The sequence below is a fragment of the Corvus hawaiiensis genome, chromosome 2 (assembly GCF_020740725.1).
Source record: "Corvus hawaiiensis isolate bCorHaw1 chromosome 2, bCorHaw1.pri.cur, whole genome shotgun sequence".
Lineage (NCBI taxonomy): Eukaryota > Metazoa > Chordata > Aves > Passeriformes > Corvidae > Corvus > Corvus hawaiiensis.
Window position 1 is genome coordinate 8,831,699 of NC_063214.1, and position 6,004 is coordinate 8,837,702.

Below are 6,004 nucleotides of genomic sequence, written 5' to 3' on the forward strand. Positions count from 1 at the left end.
TTTCTGGACTTCTGCTCGGTTGTAGTGATCATGCCATCACAGCAACGTAAAGCCTGACCACACTGTAGAGAAAACAGCCTACAACCCTTTATTTTCATGATAAAGATACTCATCTCATTGAGAGTGGAAGACTCCAATTGCAAACCCACTCTGAGGACTAGTTTATGCACTTCAGCTGATATGTAATCACACAGAAAGCATACTACCAACAGTTCCTTCACTTCCATCTCTGCTGCTGCCTGAGAGGCAGATTCCCACACAAGATTTACAGAGAAGGAGCCTTTATCAGGAAAAGAAAATAGACTTTCAGGTGCACAAGCTCTTCAGATTTGAAGCAGAGGAAATTTAAAAGCTGCATACAAATTGCAAACAATTAAGTTTAACTGTAAATATTAGTCAGATCATGTGAAAGATGTTTTCTGACTAGAAAGCAGAAAGCACTGTAGAAGAGAAAAAGGTTGTTACCTTTCAGAGGGAAAATCCATAGTGTCCATAACCATCAAATAGCAATTAAATTAGCAAACAAAAGAAAAGAGGTAGTAATCATGAAATGGGAAGAATACATCAGTGAGACTGGCAAGCAGCTCTGAGATTATTCACTGCAACAAACTTTTTAAAAGTGTTATATTTCTGTCCCTTCTGTGTACCAGTGGTCTATACTCAAACTGTCATTCTAAAGACATTAAAAACACCCTGAGGAAACTGGAGAATATTGAACCTCTTTTAGGACTCTTGTCCCCTCTGAATGAAAAGATCCAGCAGAAAATAGTCAAGAGTTTTCTCAGACTAATTTGTATCTCCAACAATACAGCAATCTTTCCAACCCGATGAAAAAAGAATTCAACGCATGTATTATGTACCAAGAATTATTACTTGTTGATACTATTACTGTAAAAGTAGCAGTAGTAATTGTTCTAATCATCCATCATAAACTAATTTTAAGAATATAGATAAAAATTATAAATAATATGAAACCCTTTGAATACCACCATATCTTCTGAGGAGAACTGTTGTGATACCAGTTAGCTACCTAAACAGGTTTTTTATTTGACTAGAGCAATGTTCTTGGAAAACCTCTCCTATGGACAATTCTTTTTCACAAAAATATAACATTTGAAAACTTGCAGCCTGGAAGAATTTTCAATCTTAAAAGACATTTTCCAGAAACTCCTACCTTTCAAACAGCCCTTTTTATCATTAAACCCTCCAAATACATGGTATGCATGAAATGTGACCTGCTCACACCTAGGGAAAAAAGCACAAATCTAGACACACACAGGAGATGCCTCTCAGTGGGAAAAATCATCCCATGCCCTGTCCACACCCTCTCCAAAATGCAGGGTACACCATCCAAAACACCAACAGTGCTCCTCAGACAGCTTGCATGGAACAGCCTCACAGTGACATTGCAAAGACAGTGGGTGAAGGGCACAAGATTCCAGGGCAGGGCATTTATCCTGAGTCAGCTCTGACTCCCTTCTCCTCCCCACCAGGGAGGCTCCCCAAAAGCCTGTGAAAGGTGAACTAATTCACATGCAAACTGAAAACTGGAATTCATAACACTAGAGGATACTCACAATTAGGAACTCCATAGAAGCACTGCCTTTGTGGGACACTGCAATTTTCCTCTGTTAACCAACAACATCCCACAGGTGATATAGGGAGAGAGAGAATTTTTCTTTGTAATTCAGGAAAAAAGGCAAGGACATGGTTAACACCTCCTTATAGATGCCAATTATCTATTATCCCATGGTCTAAGTAACGCAGCTAATTAAGTTAGAATAATTGTTTTCAACTAGTATTTAGTTTTAATGATTGCTGTTTCTGTTTCAGACAAGAAGAACACATATCCCTACAAGCTGCAGATTTTCCTCCAGACTACACTGGTTGGTCGAAGATGCTACTTCCAGCCAAAATCTTGTAGAGCATAACAGCTACTGTAGTACTGCTGCTGCAACCAAATGTTACATAAATTTCAGGAACCTAATTGACCTGAAGATGTTAAACTTCAAAACACACAGCAGTAAAAGAGGCATCTGTGAAAGCAATTTTAAACCAAAAGGGAAATGAAAGTAAATATAAACTGTGAGTCATAGCTACTATGTTAGTGTGCTAGCAGACTTGGAAGAATCAGATGGAAATGGATAAGATGGAAAAAGAGAGAGCAAAACCAATTTTTTAAAGTAGAAAAGACACATCATCTAAAAGTAAACTGTTCAAGTGAAAAGCTCTATCAGAAGTTAGGGGGGAAAAAAGATAGGAAGCAATAGGAGTGAATTAAAAGATAAAACTAGAGGACACAAACAAGAGCCCATGTAACTAAGATTTCTTTCACTATGCTCCTACATTTTGTTGTATGTCTGGTATAAAACTAAAATGAAAGCTATTACCTTAACCAAGGAAAATTATTTATTAAGTTTGTCTCTTAGGCCATAGAGATTTAAAGTCCTCTAGTTTAACAAAAGAAAATTCTGTCTGGTTCCTGAAATTATGCAGCTCCCCTCAAAAAAACCTCACCAGCAATGCTACATTTGCTAAGATTACTTTTTCTGTTGCTGTCTTTGCCCCTTTAGAAACCATTACATATACTGCTAATCTTGTCAGTACCAGTTCTGCAGTATTACAAGAAAAATTCTCAAGACAGTGAGTTTCTAAGCAGGACAGATTTAGCCTAAATGAAGACAGTTCTACACTCCCCTCACTCAGACCACTAGACCCATTAAGATCTCATTAGTCAGCCAATTGCCTCATCCTACTTAAGATATTAAAGAAATGAGGGGGTCATAAAATCCTCATCACCATGCACTTGGATCAGTATATCTTTGCAATAGTACAGCTCACACCCTCGGATGAATAACAGCTCAAACTTCGCTGTGCCTGTTGAGGAGAATTTCATTAAATCAAGGTCATTTTGGTTCAAAATTATAATTTTGGTGTCTATCAGATTGGGTTATATAATATTTCTGGACCTTTCAGGTAACTGTCTGTATCCATGGAAACAAAAACGTAATAGAAGGACAAGGGCAAAATGTCTCCAAACCCCGGCAATCTACCTTTATGCATAAATAATCATAGAGCAGACTCAGGACAAGTCCCTCTACATTACTGACAATAAGAAGTGTTAAATAACTCACCTGAGCCCCCAAAACCTCAAAACTGACAAATTTAGTATGTCTTTTTGACTTCTCCTTTCCTTCTTCCCTTGTTTCTTCCTTATTTCAGGAAAATTCTAAGCTTTAAAGCCAAAAATTTCAGTCTCAAGCCAAGACCACCCTATATCTTGCACCTTGAATGCTGATCTGTTTTTATAAAGGCATATATAACCTAAAAACTTGCACACTGATAGAGCAATGACACGCTGAAAAGGGCTGAGTTTTATCTATTTCAAATAGAATCGCTGATGAAAATTAATTCTCTGCCTATGTTTTAGGCAGAGCACAAATTCACCCACTGTACCAGCCTAACCTTAGCATTAACCTACCCCAGAGGCTTCAGAGGAAGGAACAATGGAGCCCTAACACACACAGTGCATTTGCAGCACAGTGAAAAAGGCAAAGCAGAGGCAGGATGAAAACAATAAACAGCAAGATGAAACACATTGGGAAAAAATGAAAGAGAAAAAATAAAAATGGAGAGGCAGCTTTTAAAAGCAAAGATAAGTGCACTGAAATCCCTACCTTTTTTAGAACTAAAAGGTCCCTTCTGGGAGCTTCTTTATACCTTTCTGCAAGTACTTCAGAAAGCCAATTTAGCATAAAAATACACACTGCAACCAAAAGAATGAAATATTAAGACTGTTTTTTTATTCAGACTAAAACTAAAACTGCACTATTATTAATGTTCTAAAATTATTGAAAGGCATTCAATTTTTGTCTAAAAAAACCCCATACAGATTAAAATGGAAAGAGAAAGCCATAGTTACCATAATAGAAACATTCTAGCCATGGAAAACCAAGCAATGTGGGGAGTCTTTTCAGTCAACAAGGATGTTAAACAAATACCAGATCTTTCAGATCCCTTGTAAGAGTGAGACATTTTTTGTTTGTTAGCCTTCATTTTTTTTTTTTTTAGAAGCAACAAGGTCAATACAACAATAACCCTTTGGGATAAAAATATTTTAAGAACTACTCCCTAACAGTCTGAAAGTGCCACTAACATGTGATGGCTCAGCACCAAAGGGCACTAACACCTTCCAAAAGTGCCAGCAGTTGCTTCAGAGCATTCCAATCACCTGCTGTTCTGCAGGGCAAGAGGTTCAAGAACAGAAATAAACCCGGTTTTTTCCATGGAATATGGAGAAACATTCACCTTCCAGGAAAATCATGCACATCACAATTTTTTCCAGGTTTTGGCCTTCTAAAAAAAACAAATAACAAAATAAAAGCAAAAGAGTAACCTACTCAACTGCATATCCCTAACTTCAAAAATAAATAGTTCAGAATTTAAGGCCTGTTCTGTTTTCTACTTGGATAAAGTCAATTTTCTTCTTAGTGGCTGGTGCAGTGCGGAGTTTTGGATTCTGTATGAGAATAATGCTGATAGCACAGCGATGTTTTGGTTGTTGCTGAGCAGCCCTAAGTCAAGGACTGTTCAGTGTCTCATGCTCTGCCTGTGAGGAGGGGCACAAGAAGCTGGGAGGGAGCATGGACAGGACAGCTGACCTGAACTGGCCAAAGGGATATTCCATACCAGAGAACATCATGCCCAGTACACAAAGTGGGGAGAACTGGCAGTGAGGGGTATTGTGCACCACTTGTGCTTGTATTTTATCTCTCTCCTCCTCTCCTTTTTATTACTACTATTACCATTAGTATTTTTATTGACCTGTTCTTATCTCAACCCATAAATGCTTTTTGGTTTGGGCTTTTTGTTTGGTTGTTTTTTCCCCTGATTCTCTTCCTGATTCCAACAACAGGAGGGAGGAAGGAAGCAATTGGCTGTGTGGTATTTCGTTGCTGGCTGAGGTCAAACCACAACAAGGCCTTAGTTCCCTCTTCTATGATTTTAACTTTTAATTAAACAAGATTCAAAATTATAATTTAACATCAGACATTTAAAAAGTTGAGAGCATTACAGAGTTAACAAAACCCAATGGCTTTCAGCAAACAGATTTTTCTGTTAAGGGCCTGTTATGGATCTAAATTGTTTACAAAGCCTCAGCAAATAAGTTTGAGTTTACCCTTGTTCTTTTTTTTTTTTTTCGGATCAATAGCAATTCAAATGTTATCCTTCCAAGAATAAAAATGCCAAGCTTGGTTCTCTATTTATTTCATGAGATAAACAATTTTCAGTTTTAATGTGCAAAGCAATCACTTTTTTTTTTTTCAGATTTTAGAATCACACAAAGAACAGAGAGAAAAAGTGCATGCAAGAGAGAGTAAGAAGAAAGCCCTGAATGTAAACTGTGAATCCACTCAAACACAGCAAGTCAAGTCTGACCTGTTTAAAGGTATGATTTACAATTCAAAACTATTACAAAATTAATTTTTTTTTTAAAAGTTTCCACCTGCAAAATAGATCAAGCTCACTATATTAAGCATTCCCCCCCAAATTATTTTAACTGCTAGTAAAACTCTGATAAGGCAAAAGAAGAACTACAGCACTTGTAGGACATATATGTTAGAGAATACTGGATGATCCTAACTGATATCCTTTTCCTAGTGTACCTGTAAACAAGTTTATAGAAATATTTGAATTAACAGTGTAATGGGAGCTGTATCTCAGAATTTAACCTTATTTCTGATAATGCTGTCATCTAGTAAATAAAGGTCAAAGTCTCATAAACACAAGAATATCCCCAGCTCTGCCTTCAACAAACTCCAAAAAAATAATTGAATCACTTTTCCATTCAGATTCCCAGTGGAATAAGATAATACCCTTTCTATAAGTTTCTCTGAGACTTCTGGTGAAAGCCAGCCAAAAGTTGCTGATTAACGCTACACACACAAGAATGACAAGAGGTTGCATTAAATGAATTGAACCAGTATAAATTCCCATATTTTCA